Genomic DNA, 27,423 nt, shown 5'->3' with positions numbered 1-27,423 from the left:
TCTACCAGAAGATAAGTAATTCACAGTATATGCAACTTATAAACTTCTTGATATGCAACTTATAAACTTCTTGGTCCAACTTCAAACATGGCTAGAGGAAATGTTTACAAGAGTATGTTGGATTGCTCTGCTGCAGTTCACAGAGCCATTTTGAAAGAGCTATTGGCTGTTTTAATGTTGCATTGTGCAGCTAGGAATGGTGAAAGAGGAAGGTGAAAGCAAGCCAATAGTTATAAATCACTTCCAATTGAGCCTGATCTTTGAAAATAATGTAAAAAAAGGATTGCAAACACACAGAATGCTTAAATCTTGTTTGAAAAAAAACCAAATAAGTAAAGAAAAAATATAAGAGTGAAGTGACTATCTGCTTCAACCTGTTTTAAGATTATGTCAGTAACTATAGTCAGACCAAGTGTTGAAAGAATCTTAATGAAGTGGTACAAGAAACACAACAGAAATTTATTTTCCAAATAACCATAATAGCAGACTTTTTATGAGGAGGGTATCCATAGGAAAACGTATAGTCTTATTTTCTGCTACGAAATCATATCCTATTCACTGCAATGCCACTGACAATCTAAGAGCTTTTTTCCTGTCATTAACATAAAGAGAAATATTTCAATAATACCAACATGAATTTTGCCAGAAAAATTAATGATGATTTTTTTTCATTCCTGGCTTTTGTTGAAATAATAATAAAAATATATCCAGCAATCTTTAGTACCTGAATTTATTCAGCTTATAAGTTTTTGCTTTCCAGCACACCAACCCATTTTTTGGCCCACGTAAGCATATGAAAACTGAGCTACACTATCTCAACATAATGCAATTCTGGGAAGGCATCCAAATTCGGGAATGGTGTTTTATGATCAGCACATCAAAAATGTATAGATAACTCAACTCATAGTAAACTAAAAAAATATACAAGCAAGGAGTTTGAAGCTGAGATTATGTATTTTATAAAACTGATGCAAGAGACTATTCTGATTCTTTTCTAAGAGTGTCAGAGACCCTTTTCCATTTACAGTTATTTTATTAATGGGCAATGTAGTTCAAAAAGTCTTTTATGCAGCCAAGATTTCTTCTATGCAAATATTAAGGATTTGCAGACAGAACCACAAAACAGAGTGTATTGTCTTCTGTTTAAAATCTACCATAGCAAAGCTGCAATTAAACAATGTCTCATTACTTGCAAAATCTTTCCAGTCTAACAGTCTTTCTGCTTCAGTCATTTACTGTTTTCCTCACTCTGGAATCTGAAGGTTATTTGAAAAGAAAGAGACAGACAGTTTGTCTTTGCAGGAGAATTAGATTAGGGAAACAGTTTAGAAGGGATGAACTCCGGAAGTAGCAAACCTGAGAGTCTAAAATAATATTGAAAATTGGTTTCCAGTGCTGTTTATGTTCTCTGGCTGCAAGAACATGCAGTTTGGGATGATCAGTGTCAGCTAATAAACATGACAACTCCAAGAGGGAGTCATGAAATGACAAGAAAAACACCTGGTGAGTACAGCAGTACAGAAATCCCAGAACTTCAAAAGCACAGATTTGTAATAGCTGAGGAAGGTAGCAAGATATTAAATGTGCAGCCATTCTTTCACACATCTGTGACACGTTACTTGCAGTGGGAAATAACCTACAAGTCAGGTTTTCTTGCTGTTGGCCTTTCCGCCTTTTGATTTTGGGGCTTGTAGGATACCCAGAACACAGTCGCACATTTTAAGTTACATTACAATTTATGGAGCCTTTATAAATGAATCACCTAAAATAATATACTTAGTTTTAGGTACAATGAACATTGATTGGTAATGGTTCTCTTAAAATGTTCGCTTTAACCTTTAAGTTCTTTCTTGCAATTAAAGGGCTCATTTTAAGAGCAAATTTAATTATTACATTAGGCATAAGAAATGCTTATTTAATCTTCTGAAGAACAATTTTCTCTGGACAGATCACCCCAAATGCCATTGAAAGCTGAAATCTGCCACACAATTTTGTTTATTTTTACTGAAGAATGAATGACAAAGTCCAGGCTTAATTACAGAGAATAAAGTCCCCCTGAACCGTAAAGGAGTGAAAGTCACAGGTCATATTTTGGAACAATAAGTTAAAAATAATAAGCACATAAACAAATAATCCAAAAAGGAATCACCTCCAATAACAATAAAATCTAGTCTTTCTTTGTAGCAGTTTAATAGAATGGGAAAGAACAAACCTGTTGAATGAACTTGACTGAAAACATCCTTCACTCCATATCATGGAGTTTAAATTAAATTCAAATAAATTTCTGATCTCATCTGCCCATCACATTCTGCGCAGACAGTTAGAGTCTGAGGCTAAAACTGATGAAAACAATAATTTGTAGAACAACTTGCTTTGACCTTAAGAAGGCTCATGCATATCAAAGCAATAGAAAGAAATAGGGCTAGGGTCAGGCAGGCAGGAGAAAATAAGCAGCGCATCAAAAAGCTGTGTACTTCACTGTTCTTCAGGAAGGCAGTTTTATATTAAATTTTATCTCCCAGAAAAAAAATGTCATTCAAGATATTGAAATGATGGACAAGTAATTAGAAATTATTCCTTTTGAAAAGGTAATATGACTAAAGCAAAAGAAGTGAGGTGGGGCAAGGCAGGGAAAGGATGAGGGCAAGAAAGAAAAGTTAAGGGCAAGAAGGAAAGGAAGGGAGAGGAGGGAAAGGGGAATGGGAAAGGAGGGGAGATAGGAAAGGAGGGGAGACGAGGAGATGCAAAGGGGCACAAGGCAAGGCGAGGCAAGGAGGAAAGGAAGGATGTGCTTTCTGACTGGGAACATCTATCGCTTTCTAATTCTACTTATGTTGGATTCTGCACATAACAAGGTACATCTAATGAAGTAATTTCCTGTGTCATTTGAGACTACATAAGACACTCTGACCTCATTAGAGAGGAAAAATTCATGAATTAGACATCTGTATGGTGAAGTACAAGCTTAAAGAAAACTGTGGCAGATGCTATACAGCATAACATGGAGGGAATATCATTTTAGCAATTTAATTAAAACTGCAGATATTATAGCCAAATGGAAAGTTTAGTATGCCAGTTACAATTTAAAAGGGACAGAAAGAAGTTGAACTTGAAGACTCTATTACAGGATCCAGAATCTTGTGTTATGTAGCACTACATGTCCTGATAAGTGTGGTAGCAATATTGACTAATTCTCACATATAAATATATGTCTTTTTTAGTATGACAGGACTAATAAAATGCATATATTAGTGAAAATACAAGTTTTCATGTTCAAGATACTTACATCACTAAAAATAAATGATAGCGAAAGATACAGTACAGAAGGAAAATATGAAAAGTTAGTTGTATCTCAGAAATATACTGCAGAATTAAATCATAAAGATAGCAAGGGAAATGATTATGTTTTTGATAAAGAATATGTGGCATCTCAGCCTAAGTCAGACTACTCAGATGGAGTAACCTGGTAAATACCTCTACGAAATTAAAACTCCAAAATCATAAAGGTTATTAAAATCACTAACTGAAATAATGCATTTTGGTAAAAAATGGCTTGCTCACTTTTTTATGGCTGGAAAAAAGATTGTTTCATATTACTCAATAATTAAATCATCAGTGAGGGACATATTCCTTCATCAAAGGACTGCATCTTTCACTGTTCCTCATCCTGAAAGAATTCTATTTTGAAATATACAGTTATGCTGCTTCAATATATGGCATGTAAGGGATCCTCTGTTGATTCTGTTGCTTTACAGACTGCTGGTTATGTCCTCACCTGAGAAAACCTACATTGCAGTTGACTTGTCCACTCCTTAAAACGCCCTGCAGCAACGATAGAATTTTAGCACAGTTGAGACTATGTCTGAAGAGGAGACAGCTTATGTTGTTACTGAGGGCTGAACCTTCTACATTTGACCTCGGTGCAGTCAGAATTAAATTGCCTGGATATAGCCTACTGGAATTAATCTCTTTGATGCTGAAGTAATAGACAATTCAGAATCCCTCTGCTAATCTGGAGCTTCTCTGGACTTTTTTTAAGTTCTCCAGCAATTTATAGTGAATAGGATTTGTATTACCTATCTTTTGAGAAACTGGAAATATGGGCAAAATGTAGTTGATGCCTCATTTTGGCCTGATATTTCTACGATGCATTCTTTCCATTACTTACGTAGTGCAACAGGAAAGGAAATAAAGTTAAAATTTCCCATGTCTCCTAAGCATTCTCCTTATACTGACTATAGAATCAGAGTCATATAAGTGAGAAATGATTTCCAGAGGTGATCAAGTCCAACCTCATGCTCAGAGCATGTCTAGGAGATTGCTAAAGGCCATGTCCAGTTGATTTTTAAATATCTCTGAAGATGCAGGTTCCATGTTGCTTCTCTGAACAAGTACTATGGTATTTGACGACCTTTATGGTTTGGGTTTTTTTTTTAGGTAAAAGGATTTTATTTCATTTCATTTCCTTCTTCTGTGTTCCAACTTGTGTCTGTTACCTCTCATTTTCCACTCTGAACTTCTGCGAAGCTTGCCTTCTCTACTTTCTCACAATAAGTGCTTGTACGTGGCAGGAATAACCCACTTACCTTCTCTTCTCCAGGCTAAACCAACTCCATCCTTTCAAAATTTCACCCCTCCTCAACCATCTTGGAAGCCATCTCATGATCTTACTGCAAAATACCTTTTCTCTCGCTAGCTCTGTGAACAGAACCTGATACGTACCATTTACCCATCCTACGTACGCATCTGCAGTTCTCTTTTCTTAGTTCAAGGAAAAAGAAAATATTCACTGTTTCCAGTTGCACCCTGGATTGTTTACGAGAAAGAAACTCTGCTGACCACTCTAACAGAACAGAGGTTACACATGCTTAATATTATCAGTCAACAAACGTTACAGAAATCTCTTGGATAAATTGCCTCACAAAATGTTTTGAATAAATTATGATGAATTAGTAACTTCTTTTGATATTGAATACTTTTCATTCTTGAGTTGATAAGTATATAGAGCAGAATATACTACGCCCAACATACATACATACGTATATGGAAAACTTTAATTTGAATTTTCCTTTATTTCCAGTGTAAGTAAACTAGAATAGCTCAGACTCCTTGGAGCCAGAGTTTAATCAAGGGCTAAAGCTTAGGCTACTTTGTTCATTAACTCTAAATTTAGCCCTGGGTTTAAACTAAATGCTGAAACAAATGGGGTTTTTTACAACGTTACATCTTAACTCTTATAAAAATAAGTTGTTTGTATTAGTCTGCTCAGAACACAAACCAGAAAACAACTGAAAAAGGTTCCTCTTTGCAGGAAAAATTATTTTAATGGTTACATTTCTTTAAAACCAGAATCTACTCCCATTTTATAAGATGTCTGCATTGCGAATGCTTGACATATTTCACTGGTTATGAGACTTCATAAATCATAGAATGGAATCATACCATCACAGAATGATATCAGTTGGAAGGGACAATAAAAATCATCTTGTCCACCTTCTCCTGCCGTGAGCAGGGACACGTCTCACCGGATCAGGCTGCTCAAAGCCCTGTCCAACATGAACTTGAATGCTTCCAGTGATGGGACATCCAAAACTTCTCTGAGCAACCTGTTCTAGCGTCTCAGCACCCTTGTGCTACATTTTATCCAATCTAAATCTAGCTGCTTTCAGTTTAAAACCATTTTGTCTTCTCCTGTCGCTACTGAGGCTGGTAAAAAATCTCTGTCTTTCCTAAGCACTTTTGTATATTGAAAGGTTGCAATAAGGTCTTCTTAGAGCCTTCTGTTCTTCAGGATCAACAAGCACAACTCCCTCAGTCTTTCTTTGTAGGAGAGGTGTTCTAGCCCTCTGGACATTTTTGAGGCCCTCCTACGGACCTACTTTAACAGGTTCCTGTCTTTCCTATACTGGGCTGGAGGCAGTACTCCAACCAGGGTCTCACAAGAGCATAATGGTGGTGGGGAGAATCATCTGCTGGCCATTCTTCCTTTATGCAGCCCAGGATGTGATTGACTTGAGAGGCTGCAAGCGCACATTGCTGGCTCTTATCCAATTTTTGTCCACCACTATCCCCAAGCCCTTCTCCACAGAATTGCTCTAAATCTATTAATCCCACAGTCTGTATTGATACTGGGAACTTCCCTGACAGAGGTGCAGGACCTCGCACTTGGCCATGTCGAAATCTAAGAAGCTTATATGGGCCCACTCTTTGAGTCTGTCAAAGTTCCCTTTCCTGCTCCACTCAGCTTAGAGTCATCTGCAGACTTGCTGAGGGTGCACTCAATCCCAAAATGTATGCCATTGATGAAGATATTAAACAATGCTGGTCCAAATATGGACCCTTGAGGGATATTATTCATTACTGGTTTCCACTTGGACATTGAGACATTGAGTTATTGACTGTAACTCATTGGACATGGCTATGCAACCATCATTATCTGCCTAACAGTCCGTCCACTAAACACATATCTCCCCATTTGAACAGCAAGAATGTTGTATGGGCCCATATTAAAGGCTTTACAGAAGTCCAGAGAGATGACATCTGTATCTCTTCCTTTGTCCACTAATGCAGTGTCTCCATCATAGAAGGCCACTAGTCAAACAACATTAACTCAAATTATGTCCCTCTCTTCCATATATTTCCATATGTATTCCAGGAGGATCTGCTCCATGATCTTACTGGGCACAGAGATGAGGCTGACTGTTCAGTAGTTCTTAGAGTCCTGGTTTTCACCCTTTTACAAAATGGGTATAATATTCACTTTTCTGCAGTCACTGAAATTCACAGAGTCTTCTTTTGACTGCCATGGCTTTTGAACTATCAGTGAGAGTGGTTTGGCAACTACATCAGCAATTCCCTCAGGACTCTGTGATCTATCTAATTAGTCACATTGGCCTGGCATGTTCAGATTCCTCAAGTGGTCTCAAACCTAATCTTCTCCTATGGTGGAAGGACTTTATTCCCCCAGTCCCTACTTTTAAGGTTCAAGGACTTGAGAGATGTAGGAAGAGTGAGTACCAGTGAAAGCTGAGAGAAAATTTGTTGAATGCCTCAACTTTTTTCATGTCAGCTGTCAATAGTTCTCCAGTCCTATTTAATAAAAGCAGAGTGTGTGAATACATTATCTTTAATCTTTCTTTTTTGAGCCATGCAGCTGGAAAAGCCCTTAGTAATACACTTCAGACTCCTTGACAGATTTGACTCTAGCTTTGCCTTAGTTTTCCTGATCTGATCCGTACACATCTGGGAAGCATGCCTATATTCTTCCCAGGAGACATGTCGCTGGTTCCACTGCCTGTGCATTTCCTTCTTACGCTTTAGTTTGACCAGGAGGCCCTTCCTCAGCTGTGCAGGTCTCCTGCTTTCCTTGCTTGATAATATATTATCTTGCAAGAGAGTAACCAGACATTATTCAAAGGAAGAAAACTCTTAGGAAAATAAGTTCAAAAAAAAAAAAGATACATCAATGAAATTATTTTAGTCATCTGTGAGACTGTATTAAACTAGGAGTATGGTTAAAATACCCTTATGTTTTAAATGGTGGATTGTTAATGGAAGGACAAAGATTGCATCAAGCTCAGGTGTCTAAGTTTAAATTTCTTGTATTTCAATAAGTTTATAGGAATAATAAACTGATTTGCTAGGAACTGAGAAGAAATTTTTTTATAGTTCTTATAAGGCCACAAGTTCCACAAAAAAAAAAATCCCTCTAGGTATTCACAAGATTTTTTTTAAGGAAAAAAAAAAAAGAGTACAGTAAAGTCATGTTAAAGTATAGTTTTTATTCCTATGAGTAAGGATTGGATTTGCACAGAACATTTCATTTCTATTCTAGTGGGAATTCTGGGTTGGGTTCAGTTGCTTAAACATTAGCACCTAATGTCATCTGACATACTACAGGTTTCCCAGTTGTGTGAGTAGGATTGGCAGCCAGGTATCTGGACTGTCCGAAGATCTATGCCTTGCTGGAAGAGTGGCTGAGGACCAGGTAGGATTCCTCACTTCCTCTAAAATAACAGGAAACACCTAGATGACTGAAACCTATCTCCAGCCTTGTTTTCTACTTGCCGTCTCTTAAATATGCTATGTCCTCTTTGAATACATAAAATAAATTAACAAAATGCATAGGACCTTAAGTAGTAATGTAAATTGCATTAAAAGTCACTCAGATGTTTAACATATGCATTGTTGCAGGCTTCTAATATAGTTACTTGGTTAAAGATCTTGGACTAAATGCCATAAATTTGACTCCTGTGTTTTTGTCTTTGACACATCTATCTCTCTTCACCCCTTTTTCTCATCATCTGTTGTTCTTGTGGCAATTTAAGTGAACCATGTACTTACACACACCCCTGAACAATTAGTCTTGTCATATAGTCCTCCTGTAGAATTTTGATAACTTTTTTATGAATGATAACACGCTTTTCCATGACTCCAGTAACATTCAGCAGGAAATTGAGGATTTTATAAAATACATTTATTGCCAATTTTTTTTATTTTTGCTTTTTTTTAACATAACTGGGCTGTAGACTCTGATATTTATCTTTATTTTACTTCTACTGTACAGTTTCTCTTTAGTCTTTTATATACAATCTGTGTGATCAATGTGTTACTGACTATAAAATGTTGCTTAAAAATTTGTTCTGAATTTGCAAGTCTAGTTGCTTAAGTCTTTTTCTAACTGACTCTACTTCTGTAATTGCTATCTGCATTGAAATTCAAAAAAAAAAGAGAAGCTTATTGTTAAAATCTATTAACTTCTTTTCAATATATTAGATGCTGTATCAGGCAACGAAGTAGTATCATCACCCTATGAAGCTTTCATTGCAGTTCTGTATCCCAGAAGATAGTCCAGTTTGATCACTGGTTATAATGTAAATATTTAAGAATTTGCAACTAATTAAATATGGTATTGTTCCTACTAAATGTATCATAAACTGTAACAGAAGATCTTCAAATTGTTCAGAAAACTATAGAAAATTCAAAAGTTTGATTTATATATTAATATTAGTTGAGGACAGTTAAAAGTTTTTCCCCCCAGTAAAAGGCAACACAAGTCATCAGCAAAATGAAATACTGAAAAAAAGTTAATGATGCTGTAAACATTGTATAATTGTCATATTGATGTAAAATAAGTTGTATCTTCCTACCTGGTCAAGCCTATAATGGCAACATCTCTTTTTTCTATGTTGTATTCTTCACTGGACAGAAACTTGAAGCACTGCCAAGTGATAACTCCATCATTTTGTGCAAATGAAATTTCTGTCCAGTCGTTCCAGATGGTTAGGCTGGCATATGTCCCATCTAATTTTGGGCAGATAATCTAGGTGCTTCCTCTTTAGTTGACGATGATTCTTTTCATAACTATACATGAAGGGAGGACAAATCTGATGATAACAGAAAATGTTAATTACCTTTGGCTCTTTTTCAGTGGGTGCAGAAAGGTAGAGCCCAGACCACTAAATTCACAGTAGTATGATCAGTAGACAAGAACTGGCCAAGAGAGCTCATGGGAGTTCAATTTCTAGGAAATTAATTCAGGAAAACTATATGAAAAGCAAAATTAAATGTAATAGTTTAAGGATCTGGCACAAGAGCTTGCTGGTCTTGGCTATCAAAGGACACCTCAACTCAACTTTTCTTCAAAAAATTGTTTCAAGAGCGTAGTTTGTATGATAAAAGCATGTATCTTCAAATGTTCTACTTGCTCTTAAGGTCAAAATGAAAAATCTCTAATTCAAAGACAAATTCTGTATTTTGTGAGACCAAGAAAGGAAAGAAAGCAGGGTGATAAATAATGGAATCATTCGGATACACAGCAGTTTCAAAGTAGCAATTCTCAGACAGGAATCAGAAATCCCTTTGAGAAAAGCAGCTCTTTCATTCTTTTTACCACCTGTTTCTTCATCTCAGGTTTAGAAAGGACAGGTCATTAAGTAGAGAAGAAAGACAGTGCATTGCAGCTACTCCCACCAGAAAACTACCTAAAGCAAATTGTGCAGTGTTAAGCCCAGTATTTAATCTTTGAAGACCTCAGTTAATTGAAGTCTATGAGGAGGCTAAATACTTGACATAGCTAAATATAAGGTTACAGAGTCATGGTTGAGAATACATATTTAATTAAATAAATTTTGCACATTATATATTATACCTATTCAGAACAATCACTGTTGCTACAGAATGGCTTAAAAAATAATATTCAAACTGAAATGACCATTTATATGCCCAATCACTGATAAAGGGTGACAAAAAAATCTAAACTAATCAAACTACTCTATTTATCAACAAACTCTTGGTGCCATTTTCACTGTAGCTCTTTCAGAGATTTCATATAAATTCAATGCTTTTTGCTTTATTGACAGGTATATTATTAGATTAAAAAAAAAAGAAGGATTTAAAATTACTTATTTTATGGAATGTTAATTTGACTGTAATATAATATGTCAATTTTATTTAATAAAATATTATATCACCTTTTTATTCTGCAGAAAAAAAATTAAGGGAATGTATAATACTGAGGGAAAAAATAAGAGATTAAGAAGGAAATTTATGAAAAATGATTAGACAAATGAAGTGGCTATTTGTTTTTCATTCCCACTGCTATTTCTAGAAATATCAATGTTTTCTCATATAAGTCAATCTCGTTATACTACCTGCTTGATCTTGTTTTGCTCAGTCTTGCAGTGAAGTAATAATAGAGGATTGAAATCCTATACTCAAGCTGGCTATCATGGGACTTATTGTAGACTGCAAATAATGGGTTAAAATTGGTTTTGAGGCAGGAAAAAGAAGGCAGCTTCTTTAAGTATTGTACAAACATGGCATCTTCCCTTTTTCAAGATCTGGGCGAGGCTCCACAGGAAAATCAGTGCTTCCTACCAGAATACAAAAAATTTGCAAAATCTCTCTGTAAGTTAACATAGTGGTGAGTCTCTCTGTAACTTAACATAGTATCAACTGAATGTTCATTATTTCAAACTAAATTAATTCAAATCAGGTTAATTTGTGTAAATAACTATTAGTCTGTAGATTTTATTTAAACAGTCCTTTTTAAGAGTTCAAGCTTCACTGACCAGGTTTTGACAGGAAACAGTCACTAAGAGAATTTTTTTATCCTCAAATGAGCACAAGTAATTCATATAATATTGCTTCCTTTCATCCACTGTAAGACTTATACTAATCTCACTTTTCATTATGTACAACTGCACACACTGAGATTAGTCCTATTGATTGCAACTTGTTCTATTTACAGCATGTGACAAGTGTGAGTAAATGCGTGCAGCAACAGGGCGAGAGGACAATACAGAGCAAGAAATTTGGTTAAATTACTAGTAAATTAATATAGGCACTATGCAGTCCTCATGCATTTTGCCATTTTTTATACTGTAAGCATCCAAAAAACCTCATAACTCAATCTACTATTTTAAAAATTTTGTCACAGTTGCCTTTCTCCTTCTTGTATTTCTGTCTCTTCAATTGTTAGCAGCTCATTCATTATTAGTGTTTCTTTAAATGAGTGATTTGAACTTTTCATCTTAAGTCCAATTGCTCTCCTTCAAGATATTGTTATTGCATCTGTAGTACGAGACTTGTACTTTCATGCAAAACTGTCTAAGACTCTGACATAGTTTTCAAAAGTACACAGCTTTAATAATCTAAGGCACTCCATGGGAGGAGCAATCTGTGGGTTTTAAGTAGGACATCACACATTTTTATATTATTAATATTTCTATAGAAAATCATTCAGGTGAAGAGTAGAGGAAATAAGACAAAAGATGCCAAATAACTCCAATGGTTGGCGGAAATTGCAAGGAAATTTAAAAAAAAAAAATTACCTTTGAAATTTTAAAACTTAAGGCAGTTTTAAAAGTAGGATGCATTTTAAATCACTCCCTATCTTGCAATCCCCTTTTCCAAAGGAGACATTTGCAACTATCCAGATCCTCAGCAGAGAAATCATTTTAATACTCAATGCATAAGTCTTCAGGTAGATATTATATATCTATTTATAGATATATTTATGTAGATCTATATATCTATACATCTATATATATATAGATATATTTATCTTTGAAAAATCACAAAATATATTTGCAGGGGTCAATAAAGATTACTAGATGTCTTTCTTCAGAATGTTTTATTTTCAATATTTTTTCTATCATCATCTAGTTTATATAAGTACTATAATTATATATAGAATTATATTTTTTATCATATAAGCTAAACAGTTTTAAGTACAATTTATTTTTTTAAAAAAACAACGTTTCTGTGATTTGAATAATTTTCTTTAATTAGCTCTAGGAAAAAAAAGTTGTGTTCTTCCTCGTAAGATGTTTTTCCTCAAACAGAGGAACCACTGTTTGCATTAAGAGACTGTGGTCCCTATGCAAAGAAGACGAAGTTCCATTGCCTGACTTTCAATCAGAGAAACAAAAGCTGGTGCCTCAGTAGGCAGGACAGAAAATGTCCAACTGTGATAGACTCAGGGCCCCACCGCACCTGACAATTGGCTGTCACTGTGCTCACAGCCCATCCCTCAGAAGGCTCTCACATGACCCTTTTCAGCTTCATTACAGAGGAGTGTTTGGATGTACAGGGTTGCAAACGGTCCTGACCCTGCCAAAGAGCTGCACAGGCATAGTTTGCCCTTGGTAAAACCTTATGGGCTGTTTCTGATCCCTTCTTGTCCTTCATGTGCATGGGCAAGGGTTCCCAGAAAATTTAGCCTATACACTTCCCAGGGCTTCAGGTGAGCTGGTGGCTTTCTCCTCATCTGTCTTCAAAAGAAGTGTGAGTGATATTTGCTTTTTTCTAGTCATCAGAGACCTCCCTCTGTTACCACTTACCCTTGAAGGTGATAAAAGCCACTTTGTGATAGCAGCCAGGTCCATAACTACGTTCAACTCCATCTGGTTTACTGCAATGATCCCTAACTGGATCATTTTCTGCTGTGGGCAACCACCCCTTAAAAAATGTGGTGACATTATAGCTATAACAAAACAAAATATTGTTTTGTGTGATTTATTCTATCTTCTCTCTTCAGAAACTTAAAAGATATGGGAAATTCCAGGAAATCTGGGGTTTACAATTCTACTTAAAGATCCTGTGACTGGCAGGTAGGAAACCTGTGAATGTGAAAGGCTGAATAAGGGCAATGAATAGCTCTGACAGCATAAGCAGTCTAGTCATTCAAGCAGCTTATACTGAAATAAAAAAGAGAAAATAGAAACTTGATTTGCAAGCTTATATTTCTGGTTTACAAGACCCAGTAACCACAGAGGTCATATTTTGAGTTATCTGGGAATGTGTATTGGAAGCCCTCAATGCCCTGTATTGATTGCTGCTCTAATGTTTTAGAGTTCTTTATTGAAACCTCCTAAAAGTTCAGAACCCATTTCTGATCCTGCAAGAACAAAGCCCTATCGAAACCAGTTTCCAAACTAAAAAATAATACAATAAAACCCATTGATTTCCCTCTCTTTTTTTTTTTTTTTTTCCTGCAGTGGGTAGTAAGGGTGAAAGGAAAGCCTCTCTTTTGTCTGACTGATGTTACAAAATCTCCTATAAAATGCAAGACTTGTCAAAACACTTTGATGGAGAAACATTTTGTGGAAAAGTGGAAAAGAAAATCCCTTTCTTCATCTCTCAAGATTAAACATGGGTTTGAACTAGAGTTAAAAATTGAGATAATTCTTAGCAATGAACATACTAAAGGCTTGATTTCATCATTAGAGCCCGTGGTCTATAGGTTTCAATACAGCAGGAATTCTTGAGACATTTTTTCTGATCTTCAGAGTTAATGCAAAAGCAAAATCAGTGTTTCAGAAAGTTCTGCTTTGTTCCGTGACTGAGCCCTTTCTGCTAACTCAGGAACATATGAACATTAAATTCTGTGCATTGTATGCCATGACTAATAAAAAACAAACAAAAAAGAAATATATCTCTCTAATAATATACAAAACAAAAGAAAGTATTCTTAAGGGAACTCTTGCGCTACAAGCTGTTTTTCTAATGGACTTTTGGAATTAAAACATCAGTAATAATTTGGACCTCTGCAGATGCGTCAGTACATCAGTTCATTTCAAAACCCTCCCCACTTCCAGAATGATTTGATCTAAGACAAATCTCTCTTCTACATATTTATTTTCTAAGAAGCTACACTAAAACGTATGTATTTATATAATGACTTTTTATATTCTATATAGAATTTCCATAATGTATTAAAAGAAAGTAAATGCTTTAAAAACATCTATAAGACAGCAACCCACAAGTTTGTAGACCTAATTTTTAAGAAACTGGCATTACAAACATACTCTGTCTTTTAACTACACACTTTATTTTTAAAGCATTTATTCATCTAAGTGCCAAATATATTTAGCATGATTGTACATCTCAGTGTATTTCAGATATCAAAAAAAAATACGTCTCTGTAATTCCACCAGTAGGATTTTTGTTCTGCACATTTGTTAGATAAGACTATAAAGTTGATTTACTTCAGACAGACAGTACATCTCAAATTGGATTCGGAAGGCAAATTAGTATCTAAAGGGTTTGTGTGTCTCATAGCTTTCTATGGGATACTTCCTGGCTTTAGACTTTTCTCTATTTATGTCTGAATGTTCTGGTTTGACCTAAAGTAGAATCAGTTTTTTTAACTTCAGTTAAATGGGAGTGGGAGGGGGGAGGGACCTGGAAGTCCATCAGCCCAGTTTTAGCTGCTGAAATTGGCCAGATCAGGGCTAAACCATAACACTGACACCTCCACCCCGACACCTCTTTATGTAGTTCCACTTCAGAAGCACACTTCTATGAGAACTGTTAGCATTCTCACAAACTCAAGAGATAAGCCTGGATTTGCTCACTTATCTGAGGTAATGGTCAATTACATACAGACACTCTTCCAAAAGGTTTGATTTAGCAAATTCTTGAATCACATGAAGAACTGTAAATATTCATAATTTCCAGTTCTGGAGCTTGGGTTTTTTAATGTTTTTTTCCAATGTATTTCTGTTTCTTGAAATATATTTTTGAAAAAGAATTGTGTGCTATCCAAGTAACAAACTATCAATAAGTTTACAGCACTCTTACTGAGCAGATATTTATATATATATATTTACATATTTGTATATGTGTTTTTATGTGTTTATAGAAGCCCATTTCCACAACAGACTAAAACAAAATTTGGCCTCCTTGAAAAGAAGATAATATAGAACATACTGTTACTTTTGTCTACAGAAGAAACTGATATAGCTCCGTTTCTTTTTTTATTTTACTTAATTTTATTTCATTTATGTACTATGGTTACAGAAGAAAAAAATGTAAACAATGAAGACAGGACAAGGAGGAGGAAAAAGAAACAAGAAAACAAACAGGAATACGCCTTTGAGTCTTTTCTTTTTCCTAAAATACACTGAGAACAGGTGAAAACAGAGAGGACAGAAAAATAATTATGATGCAAGTGGACTATGAAAAATCTAAAACCATATTTGTCATTGATTTCATTGGCGCATCCGCATTACGTGGCATAGTAAGTTTTATCCTCAGTGTCAAGCATTTATAAGATTGTATCCAGAAATTTCAGTTCCCAAATTTAGTTGCAGTTTCACCTTACAGGCCTGGTTGGCAGCTGGATTTTGGAAATGGCATTGTGAAGCAACTGTTCTTCGCACTATTCAATTTTATAGATAGCATGATAGCAAGTGAATGTAAAATGCAGTGGAGAGACACAATGTCAGTCCTGGATTAATAAAGAAAGCTGAATAATTTTGCTGCCTGACATGACACACTGGAAGAAACTCACTGAAAATTTTCCATAAGATTACTAATTGTCTCATCCCCGTGTAGTTTAAATTTTGAAGAATGTAGAGCACAGATATATAGTACACCACAGACCATTTCTACCCAGTCTGTTTCATTAAAAAATAAATAAAACCTCAAAAAACTATAAATATGGAGGCCAATAGAAAAAAAGTCTCACCAGATTCTTAACTTCTTTCTATGCTTTCTACAAGCATATCACTGAAGAATAATTACCCATCTCAAGGTCTAAATTGAAAAGCCTTTTAAAATTCGATTGTTACACACTAGAAGGCAGTGTATTTGAAAGGCTGAAACACTTGTTGTATTTGTTGAGTATTTTCATAAGCCCCAATAAACATTGAAATTCATCATTGTGCCATGATATGGAAACTACTGTGAATCTAAACTATTTCTCTTCTTCAATCAAAGGCTGTCAATTTGAATTCTATCTCTTTCCATTACCAAGCTATTGTTTATATATAAAACTCACAACCAAAAAACATCAGAGAAGAAAATAGGAACTGTATTTACTCTTACTATAAACTTTATGTCTTATGCATTTTTATTTCTAATTATTCACTTTTTTTCCTTTACAGGAAAAGAATTTCAGCTCTGTGTCAGAATTTTGTAATAACTTTGGACAACATTTTCTATTTATCCAAACTAAAAAATATTTTTAAAGAATAATCTCCTAAAAATCTCTCCCTTTTAAAAGCATCAATGTTCTGAAATTATCTCATTTTTACTTTTTCTGTAACACATCTAATTTTCAGATAACACTTAATTTTTAGTTTGAAAAATTAATTTCATTTTAGACATAAAAAAATCGCAAAACCAAAACAAATTTAAAAAACCCAATGATATAAAAGAATGATGCAGTCACTTTTTGATTTGGAGGTTTATCAACAATGTGAGATTTTGACTTTCCATCTGACGTGACTTGTGGTAACAGGCACAACCAGGGCAGAGAAGAAGGCTGATTTCCAGATGTAGTTACTGGTGTCCTTGGCCTGATGTTGTTCCCGTGTTCTTCATGGGACTTTAAAGGCTGTGGTAACATAAAAACATAACACATTCCAAGTAGTATTCAAAATACCAAAAAGCTAAATGCTGTTTGGTCACATCGGAAGCAAGGGGCACTCAGGGTGTGAGAAACGTGCTTGGGAGGCTTGGGAGCAGGAAGGTCAGCAAGGGCCAGTAATTTAGCTGAGAGGTAGGAGCCATTCCCATGGAGAAATGGCTAGCTCATTCTAAAAATGGCCTGAGAGGAAAACGAGTTGAAACAAGGTACTCTGAACTCAATTGTCGGGGCACGAGGATGGCGACCTGAGGCATATGATGAAGACAGTAGAGATTGTCACATCTGGTTCAGCTATCTGGAAGGAGGCATTTACCTTCCCTTGCCCCAGTCCTCTGTTTGAAAAATGAGAACAATCTCAAAGGCTGGAAAAACGCATACTGTCTGACAGATATATCATAACAGATGACAGATACGAATCATGCCACTATTGCAACAAAAGGAGAAAGCATTTCTAACAGCAAACAGTGTTTCCTTATCTAGGATGTTAAAGGCTATTTAGGTCTTGTACACCAAGTCGTTAGAAGTCTTGTGTCTCCTTCTCTGTCTGCATGTTTGATTTCCATCTGAAGAACAGCATGGGACAGTGCACTTTCTCCGTTGCTATCAGATAGTTGGGATATATATGACTACTGACAACGTCAAAGGATTTGGAACTCGAAAGCACTCCCCAGTCTGAGAACATATGAGGGCTCTTCAGGAACTTAAAACTCTCTCATACATGTAGTGAATAGTCTTATGGCTCAGCTTTGAGATATTTTGAGGAGAAAATGACTGGTGTAGTAAGTCAAGGCTCCATTATGTACTTTTTTTCTTGCTAGAGAAAAAGAAATGATGAGAGGTAAGATAACATTTTAACTACAAGCTTCAGACACCAAGACTTTCAAAGGAATGATGACAATTGTGATGTGTACTGTGAATATATAGACTTTTCTAAATTATTCACTTTCTGGCATGCTGAAAAAATTATTTCCTGTCAAGAAAGATCAAATAACTTGTTATAGAGAGCTACAGAAGACAAATATAACAAATTGTCTTGCAAAGTAACATATCAGGGAGTTCCCCTGCCCACAGTAGTTAGAAAAGCACAGCAGGAAGCCAGAAAGGAAGCACTCGTTTTTTAGACAAAACCAATTTTCTTTGAATAATTAAATAATTTAATAAAGTAGTAATAATAATGCAGTTAGAAAAATAACATAACATATGCCAACTCCACGAGATAAAAGTCCTTTCTTTGCATCTCATAGAAGTAGTGTATAACGTGACATCTGGAAGAAATATTATAAATGGAAATAGTCACAAATTCTCATGTGGAATTTTTCAATTTAAAAAGTCATGATTTATTGAAACAATCTCTTAGTGAGAGAGTGCTACTGAATTTTCTGAGTAAAAATTAATTTACAATTGTCAAAGCTTTTATCGCTTCTTCAAAACTGTTTTCTGTTCTTCAGAAGAAAAAGATTTTTAATAGTAAAATATAAATACACTTATAAAAGCCAAATCTGAGATGGAATGTTCTAGAAATTACTGCAGTAGAATGCTCTGATTAATCTTTACAGATGTTTTTCTGTCCTGCATTTTCATTAAGATATATTTCTCATATATTCAGCATTTCTTTCCAACTCAGACGGCAGAAGTAATTTAGTTGCTTAAAAATGGACTTAGTTGCCATTATAGATGCTCTAATATTTTTTTTCAGATAGTTGCGTGGACCTAGCATGTCTCATCAGGAACCAAAGCAGTCGTAGGGCAGCAGATGGGTACCTCAAAGAAACCTTCATGTCTGCATTTAGGCAACTGAATCCTGCATTTTGTGACACTGCAAGTTGAAATTATTCGGTGAACATACGTGTAAACATCTTCACATTCAATTATGCCACTTCTTTTGACTTTTTTTTTGCTTTTTGCAAGAAACCAAGTGAAAAATTCATTTTTTTAAGTCTAATGCTAAATAAACAAAGGAATTCACAAAACAATTATCTACTTCTACTCTGATCATGTAAGTTACAAGAATGTTTGAATTGTCTGCCTGCTTTTAATAAGTTTATGTTGTTCACCCCAGGTTTTGATGAGTAAAACCTGCAAATGGAAGATTTAATATCTAACTTCATTGTTAGATAATTTTATATTATTAAACATAAATTTTCAATGTGCAAGGAAATCAGCTTTTGGACTTTTTTTTTGGTGTTTGTAGGGAGAAAACCAGTAAAAATATATGCACTAAATCAAGTAAAAAAAACCCCAAATTACTAGCACTTTCGGGTTTAGTTGTTAGTGTTCTGATCCTTGATTTACAAACCATATATCCTCATGAGCATCTGAAACTAAAATTGGGATATTTTAAGAAAACTTTGATTTTATTCTTACATTCATGCTTGCAATAAATCAAATTGCAGCAGTCACTCCTGAGCACCTGGATCACTTAGGAGAAAAATGTGGTTGCAGCAACCGGCATTGTAGTGTCTCAGAGCCAGAGAAAGCATCAAAACCATGGACAAAATGTCAAGAATTATTTTTTCTTCTCACTCCTTGTGAAAAACATACTATTTTTTTTAATATTAATTTTTTTTTTCCTCAACAATTTGAGGACATCCAGTGAATTATGAACTAAAAATGCTTCCTCTAGACTTGTTTTTTTTTCAAATTAATTGTTGCTCTGAACCAAAATCTCAGTTCTTAATATGTATTTACTTTCACCTTACATAGATTTGCAACTTGACAACATACTTTCTAATCTCCATCATGGTCCAACCCAGATTTCTGTATCTCAGCTTTTACCAGCTTTGGACAAATGAGGACACAGCATACCTTCGCAGGTCTAACTCACTTTGCAAACCTTACAAGAGTGATGTATTCAGAGTTCTACACTAGTTTTGCACTAGTAATAAAAACGAGCCTGCGTTTTCCAAACAAACAAACTTTTGGGGCAAATATAACCTCTTTTGTAGTCAGAAAAACGTAGTTTTAACCCTGCTAGTTTTTGTGACAGGTTTTACATGTTAATGGAAATAGTGAAAAATCTTGACTGGGAACAATAAAAGGGTAAATGCTTGACAAGATGCACGGTTATATCTGTTATGGTAAACAAATATTCTTAAAATATGTACTGCAACTTGTTGAAGGACTCGAAGGTTAGTTTGAGGCAAGGGACTCAGTAAATAGAAGTCATTTTGCCCACAGAACTTCTCTGTCATATGATGTATTTCGTTCCAGAATTAACTCAAAGACACTTCCTTTCCAATACAATGCATTCTTGATTTGTCAGGAATGTGACACACTCTATTAAAAGTGGATACTGGTGAGTGTCTTCACAGAGCAAATTCTGCTGAGCAGCCTGCAGAACTGTCATACTTTGTTAGAGCTGCTACCCTGCCCTCATGTCTCATTATGCATGGACAACTATGCAGGAAGGTATCAGTTAATGAAATTAATGCTGAAAATGAAACAAACCCAAGATCACTGTATGACAATGCCACAATATCTCTACCCACTTTAGAATATGCTACAAAATAAAGGTACAGCTCTCACTATTTCAGCTGGCTTCATTATATTATAATTGTTTTTGATGGGGTTTTAAATCACTTCAAATGGCTGTGGAAGGAATGTGTTACTTTTGTTGTTTATGCAAACATGTCTGAATTTACTATTCTCTTTTCCCTCTCCCTTTACATTACTCTGTTAAATCTCCTATTATGAGTTGTTAGGCAAAGATTTCTTCCAGTATTTGCCTCCCTTAATTTGTCTATGCTGATTTGAATAATCTGAACCTAAAATGCATGGGAACCCACAGATACTATTCACGATATACGTAGTAGATAACAACAGACGACAACTGAGAAAATCATGCAAAAAAACAGGAATTACAGTTCTAGCAATACTAATGTTGTTTTACCTGAATGTTCTCTGTGATTGTTATGGAGTTTTTCATTCTTGAAAGAAGGATCTGTCACTGAGTGTTACTAGAGTTCCCTAACAAAGCGACATCTGTCAGCAATAGCTACAGGAGCAGTTAGGCAATAATGTGTCCTCCAGCATCTCTAACATAGCAGTGGGAACCTGTAGGAATATAATGGAGTCCACTGGTTGTGCAAAATGGATTGTTTTGTGCTGTCTTCCTAAAAGGCAATTCCTGCTGCTCTTAAGAAAAACATCATTGGTTTCGCTTGGAGAGACCTTTCTTTTGTTCTAGTGATAGGGCCAAATCCAAATGCCCCTAAAAAACTTCCCCTTTATTCTACTCCATCCTCCATTTGGAAGGTTAGATGGGAAGGGTAAGACAAGCACAGAAGAGTTTGCTGTTGAAAACTCAGCATTCAACAACTAAGTAGAAGAGATTTACAAGATAAGAGAGATCTTAACTTCACAGTCTAGTGCTTAAAGCACTCCATAAGGCAATGGAGTCCTGGTTTAAGCTCTGCTTTTCTGTTTTACATTTAAGAGCCATTGATTTTAAAATACTTGTAGTAGCATAAAGAACTAATTCTCATCTGGGTTTTTAGCCACTCGGACAGTTAATAACGCTTTAGGCCTTTAGCTCTGAAGAGAGGCAATGAAGTGTTCTGGGACTGTTGTTAAATAACAGTATAGATTCTTCATGTTTTAAACTTGGATCCTACACTGCTCAGTCCTACAGAGATAATAATTTATGATAGTCATAATCTTTGTTATCATCATGCAATTCATTTCATTTCATCTTAGCTCAGCACTCATGATTATAACTTTTATAAAGTAATTTCAGTCAATATTCTGCAGGACCTTGATTCACAAGGGCATATAGGGATGGGGAAGGGGATGTAATATATTACACAAAAAAATCCAGATAATTTCTCTTGGTATTGTTTTATTCACTTCCTTTTCTATTCAGCCAATATATGTATTCTGCTGCTTGGTTTTTTGGGTTTTTTTCTTTCCTTGTGTCAGGTAAAAGGGAAGTCATTTCATAGTGTACACCATATATTCACCTGTTGTTTCTGACATAATGAATAAAGTTATGCACATTTGGCATTTATTTAGCTCATTCATATGCTAGATTGTGCTTTCTTGAATAATTCATTATGCTCCTTACACTCACGTAGACAAATTAAGATAGGCAAAACAGTCTGGGAGAGAGATGTGAAATTGTTGAGAAGTTGCCATTATTTGAGTAGAGGTTATAAAACAAAGCTGAACCTCTAGTAAACAAAATACATAAAAATGATTCAGAAATGCAAGATTTTTCCTATAAAAAGCTATACATTGAGGAATTCACAATATAAAACTCTCAGGATGCAAGTCTGTTAATAGAAAGATAATAGATTAAAAGATGGCTCTATAGGAACAGTACACTATAATTGTTAGATTAGTGCCTCACAACCACAGCCTTTTATTTTATTTATAGAGAGAAATCTACTCTTCTGAAAATAAAAAGGTTATCTTGTGCAATGCTGGCAGAAATGTTTCCGTTTACATCCTATTTAAAAAAAAATAAACTAAGCACGGAATCTTCAGTTGCTATTTTTGTATTTTCCTAGTCTGATTTTTTCCTCACCTATATGTGAACAGGTATCATTTCACGAGCTATTTGCTCAGACCCTACAGATCACTGAGAATCCAGAGATCATGAGTATAGAAACAGCCCTATATTTGGCTTCTTTCATTAGTCCTACTCAGATGAAGTGTCCTCAGTAACATAAGCTTCTGTAAATCTTTAGGAGTTAGTCTTTTGCTCAAAGCTGTTCGATAAAGCAAGGAATCAAGATTGATGTTTTGTTACATCATTAATGTGTACTATTCATCTTTACACATATACAAATACACATGCACACGTGCACATATTTTACAACATCTTCTCTTGAGGTTTGATTGAAGTTGGCTAGTAAAGAAGACATTCTCTGTGATTCTAAGATAGTAATGGTTTCTCTGAAGGTGTGTAGGACTTAAAAGTTGTAAAACGCATTCATACCACATGACATCTGATCCTGCATTTGGAAGTGTATTTCTGCAGCTATAAAATCTGTGTTTCCTCCTGCTGACTTCATTGGAATCTGAATTGCGCCTTCGTATCAAAGTAAACAGGGTCACCAGAAAGACTGCCATGCATGTGAATTCATAAATGACTAGAAACTAAAAAATATTTCATTCTATGCTCAATATATTAGGAGATGGGGGTTTGTACTATTTTCACTAGCACAAAAGAAATGGCATGAGAAGAGGGAAGTATTCACTGTTAAAATCCCCATGGAACTAATTATAGACACTAATTAGTTACAATACTGAATTAAAGAATGAAAAATAGACTGACAATAATGGGGTTTGACCTTATATTTTAAGTTGCTTTCTTAATATGTTCTTGTTTTGTTGCATTTTGACATTTTTTTACTTGGCCATCACTGAAAATTTATTTCTGGTGTCAGAGAGGGTTCAGAAAAGAGCGTTAGTGTTGAGAGAACTCAATGATTTGAACTGATATTTCGGGGGAAAAAAAGATTTCCTTGTTGCTTTTCAGAAAAACTTTTGTTTAGTAACAGTACAAAATACGAACTTTATTGCAGACACAATGACAAAACATGAAGAAAAAATGAGGAAAAAACCTACAAAGATCCTACAGGATTTTCCAAGCATAAAACTCTTAGGTGATAAGCGTGAAGTATTGTTAAGTTTTTTTTCTTGCTTGTAATTTTGGTTACAAAGTCTTGGACAACTCTGCTCTAGATGATCCTGCTTGAGCAGAGTTGAACAGGGTGATCTTCAGAGGCCCCTTCCAATACGTACTGTGCTGTGATTCTATGGTTAAGAGCTTTATCATCTGATTTTGACACAAGTAATTTTTGTAGAGTAATTTTTTTTTTCTCTTACTGTCTTTAAGTCAATTATAAGGACAATCCAGAGGGAAATCAGATTTGCATCATTCACTTTGTTTCTTCAGGAAAAAGAGAGTTCCTACAGTACAGCTGAGCTTAGTCTGAAGATGCCTGTCAAGTCCATAAAAGGTGGAGTTTAGTAGGGTACAAGTGTAGTGTTTTCATTCTGATGGAGTAGCACATCCAAGTGAAATGGTTTATGAATGCCAGAATCTCCCTGCTGCCTTCATTTGCCTCACATTCTTTTTATGACTTTACATAAACAGATTCATGAATTGCAGCAATGTAGAAGAGATGAAAATCGATCTTTCAATGCATCTAGATGATCTTTGAAAGGCAAGCACAGCCCTCAACTGCCATTCTCTTAAATTGTTGTTGACTTTTCTAGGCTCAACCAACCTACACACTGTGTTGCTGTTGTTAATGTAATGATTTCCCAAGCTGATGTGTTATTGAATATTTGTATTCAATGTGTGTATATATATATAAGCATTTGATCAATGTGAAAAAAAAATATTTTAACTCAAATGATGCAGATTCTTCTTATGCAGATTACTTTTTCAAATTAGCTATGAGAATATGTTGCTTAATTTTAAGTTATTTATCCATTGCATATAAAACTGTATTTATTACGTGATATTACAGTTACTTGGTTATGAATGAAGATAGATGTTAATATGCTTAGCCTTTTTTAAGTGTATTTTTTCGGGTTTTTTTCCTATCAAAATTAACTCCCTACAATCACTAGGGAAACGTATGACAGATATGATCAGTTCATGTTAACATACTAAGAGTTGTTTCTGTTTAACGTAGTATTGACTCTTGTTCTAAATCCAGGTATTAAAAGATTTTATATAAGTGCAAAATGCAAACTCTTAGGGTCAGATCCAGTTGACAAAGTAGATCTCAAGTAAAACTTGAGCTGCTTTGGGATATTTCTTCTGGTCTGCAGAAACCTGTGGTCTGTTTATAGATCTCATATGAAAGAGACCATCGTACATAGTTGAAATATCCATGAGTATCCAAAATAGTACTTGGCACTCATATACAGGCACTCAAATCTTACTGCAAAGTTATTATTTGCCTATGTGCCTATCTTCCCATTACAGTCAAATGGGAACCGGTATAATTTCATCAATAATATCACTCTGTAGACTGTACTGGGTACAAAGCAATTACAACACAGTAGTGATTGGCACTATTTTAAATACTATATGTCATTCGATTCAGTCTATACTCTTCCAGAAGGATATGGGACTTAAGTAGATCTTGTGTAAGGTCTGTCAATGTGCAACATCTCAAAAGGTACCAAAAGCCTTTGAGCGGACACCTGAATCATGCCTAGAATCTTCTGCAAATACAGCGGCATGTTCGATACAAGCTTACGAGGGGACACTTTTAGGTATCTAAAACTGGTTTGCAACATTTCCACATAGGCAATTTTCTTGCCTTCACTGTAAAGGACAGCATGCACAGCAGTTGTTTTAAAATTGAGAATATTACATACAATTTCCTGACAGTGCATTGTGTTTGTGTTACTTTTGTGCAGTTATTGGCTTTGGAGACCCTGTGAATTGAAAACAGAGCACCAGCTGACATTGCAGGAAATTATCTAATGGGTAAAAATTATAGTAGTATCCAAAAATTATAATCAAAATTTTAATAAAAAAAGTCTCTTTTGTAGAAGAAAGATTCCTTGTAATGCAATCTAATTTAAGATACTGTTGATTACAGCATTAAGATTACAAGAAATACTAAACATAGAGACCTTTTCAATCACTTTGCATTAAATTTCTCAGTTACTTTGCCTTGAAGTCCATATTTGTAGCTCATGACACTTGTTCTTAACAAGATATTGTATCTGTTCAATTAAAAGGAAACCACATATTTCCTTTTTTTATCTTAAATAATTAAAATATAAAATTCATCAATTCACATTTTAAATTTCCTATGTAATCAGAAGCAGATAGGAATCTGAAATATTTTATTCATTATGCTAGACAGTCATCACTTTATATGCACAACAAAAGCTTAAGTATAGTAAGTACCTGCAGCTGTTTTGTAGCAGATGGCTATAGTCATCATTTGGGGTTTTTTTATTGCTATCGAGTGCATAGTATTAGATTCAATGGCTCAGTTAAAAAAAAAAAAAAAAAGAAAAAGAAAACAAAACTCACTAACCAGTTTTGAAGATATAATTTTTCTGTTTCCTCCTTTTGCCTTACAATTGGTATATAGCTTCATCATACTATTCCCTCAGCTTGGTTAAGATTTTTGGGGTTTGATATGTTTCAAGACTCCTGCTAGATCATAGAGTCATAGAGTCATAGAGTCAAAGAATGGTTTGGGTTTGAAGGGACCATACCACACAGCTTGGTGTTGACCACAGACTTGCTGAGGGTGCAAACCATCTCACCATCTGTGTCACTGACATAGATGTTAAACAGCACCGGTCCTGATATTGACCCCTGAGGAACACCAGTCATCACCGGTTTCCACTTGGACATTGAGCCCTTGACCGCAACTCTTGAAGTGTGACCATCCAGCAAATTCTTTATTCACCGAGTGGTCAATCCACGAAATCCATGCCTCTCCAATTTAGAGACAAGGAAGTCACGTAGACAGTACCAAATGCTTAGCACAAGTCCAAGTAGCCAGTTTTTTAATTGTGTTTTATGCACCCCCTGCAGACATTCTCTCCTCTGAAGAAAAATTATGCTGATAGTATTTAGATTTCATTTCACAGCTTCAAAAAAATTACACACACTTCAGTCTTGTTTGGAGAAAGGCTGCGAATTGGGAAGGTAGTAATCAGGTGAGATTTTTCCAAGTACACTATCAATATAAAATTTATCCACTTGGTCTGAAATGTCAAAAAATAAGACAAATGAGTCCTAGCTACCTTTGGCAAATTTTAGCCCATTCCTCTTGGAAGGCAGGAAGGATCCAGAGATTACAAGGCTTAACAGGTTTCTTAGGTTATAGTCTGAGTCCACTGCTGATCAGTAATGACAGTTAAAGCAGAGCAGATCGATATTTTCCTCATAATTGCCTTTTGTTTCTCAATGAATTGTGATGCACAACTGCCTAAGAAAGTTTATACATGTACGCACTCATATGGAAATCTTTAAGAATCCTTGACTGGACAATAAATAACCCTCCCATTAGACTGTATTTATTATTTTCTACCTTCATAATGACCCTTATTTATATGCTAAGTCTATAGAGATGTATATTTTTGCTGAAGTTCCTTTACTGTTCTTTACACAGGTTTAGTAGGCTCTTCATGGAGAAAATTGCTCAGGTCTGGCAGTTTGAATTTCTAAAATTTTGCTGAAGGTCAGTAATTTCTGCACTGCATTCAATAAGGAGCAGTTGAAGACTTTGCATTCAGGAGTCTATAAATCTCAATAAGTAACTACTTCTAAAAGCTATGTTCTGCCTCTGTAAATTTCAGAGAATTATCTAAGAAGCATCTTTGGAGTGTCTTAGAAACTAGTCACACTTTGTAAGTTGACTGACTGATATATTAGGCACCCTTAGGCTTGCCCTTGCCATCCTTACAAACAGTATTTTTTCCTTCTCATTTGTACTTTACTTTACAACTTGTTCTAGTACAGTCTAAGCTAAGTGAACATCATGAGAAAGGACAATGAAGGGAGTAGCTCCAAATGAAAGTTCCACAGCTGTTTTATTCTAGTCTGTAGC

Source organism: Cuculus canorus, chromosome 1, assembly GCF_017976375.1.
Source record: "Cuculus canorus isolate bCucCan1 chromosome 1, bCucCan1.pri, whole genome shotgun sequence".
Lineage (NCBI taxonomy): Eukaryota > Metazoa > Chordata > Aves > Cuculiformes > Cuculidae > Cuculus > Cuculus canorus.
Note: the sequence above shows the minus strand (reverse complement) of the source record.